The 1357-nt window shown below is 32.0% G+C and overlaps 1 protein-coding gene across 1 annotated transcript in view; it reads left to right on the forward strand.

Annotated features, from left to right (window-relative positions):
• Window positions 1-1357, forward strand: part of LOC115240306 (cytochrome P450 4V2-like) — a 5977-nt gene that overhangs the window by 2647 nt on the left and 1973 nt on the right. The gene's annotated exons all lie outside the window — the stretch shown is intronic.

Below are 1357 nucleotides of genomic sequence, written 5' to 3' on the forward strand. Positions count from 1 at the left end.
ACCGTGTGTGTGCGTGCGCGCGCGCGCGCGTGCTTCCTGTCCGTGCATGTACTTTGGTATATTTCAAAATTTTTTGTTAATAACTTTTTAATAAGCAACGAGTGACGATTAAATTAGAAGAGAAAGTTACTCAGAATTATGTTCTTGATAACATATGTCAAGGTCAAGGTCATTGGGGCTGGGTCCCCTATTCGCTATATTTACCCATATGTTTATGTGATTATGCAAATCCATCTGGATAAGTCCTACTTATGCACTTTAAGGACGATCTTACAAATTTCTATGGCCTTGATTTATATTTATATTATCAAGGGCACAGTCCTCAAAAGCTTTCAAAAAATTTTAGACGTCGCACGTTATTATGTGTGTTTGTAGAATATACATTTTGCTGCGGATTTCTTTCCTTACATCTCCGAAGAGTTATTTATCTCGAATAATGCTTCACATACACAATATTCCTTCTTAAATGTATATGATATTAGAAAATTATGTTCTATTCATTAAACTTATTTTGTTAATAACTTTTTAATAAACAACGGCTAAAAATGTTTGGAAGTTACTCAAGATTGTGTCTTTGATAATATGTATGTATATCAAGGCCATTGAAATATGTGAGGTCGTCCTTAAACTGCATAATTACCACATATTGTTGTATACATTGAATGTTTTTAATGGTCTATGGACACTTCACCGCTCTGCTTCGTCCTGTTTGTAATACACTTCACCATCGACATTTTACCGTTCCAATATTTCATCGTCTGCGACATTTCATTGTCCGCTATATTTTATCGTTCAGTATGTTTGCTTGTCTCGTAATATTTTTGTTAATACTTCTCAATCTGCGATGTTCTGTCTGTTGTGTCTATTTGAATATAAAACGAGATCTACAATTATATAGTTCCACAGGTGTGTTTGCAACTGTCGGATGATGAAATGTCGCGAAAGATGAAACGTCAGACAATAAAATTTCGCGGACAATGAAATGTCGGCCAAGTGGTAACATACAAGTGTCTTACAAACAAGTGGCAGACGGCGAAGTGACCTGATATCTTTCCAACATAGTCTTGATAGAACTATTATTGCTAAATTTCATTCAAATTGACTTAGATTTAGTTGCATAAACGTTTTTCTTTTTTAAAATAAGTATGTTTATAACAAGCGAGGAAGCGAGTTAAATAATAACTTTGTGTTTAATGTTTTAATTAATTTAAATATTTTAATGACATCATACAAAAATATTTACTTCATTTTTATTATCATCAACACTTCGATAACAGAATGAAGTAATTTTGTAAATGTAATTAATAAGATTCATCTCTTTTATGATATATGTATATTGCATATATTTATATTTATA

This window comes from Formica exsecta, unplaced genomic scaffold (assembly GCF_003651465.1).
Source record: "Formica exsecta isolate Colony F162 unplaced genomic scaffold, ASM365146v1 scaffold423, whole genome shotgun sequence".
NCBI classification, from domain to species: domain Eukaryota; kingdom Metazoa; phylum Arthropoda; class Insecta; order Hymenoptera; family Formicidae; genus Formica; species Formica exsecta.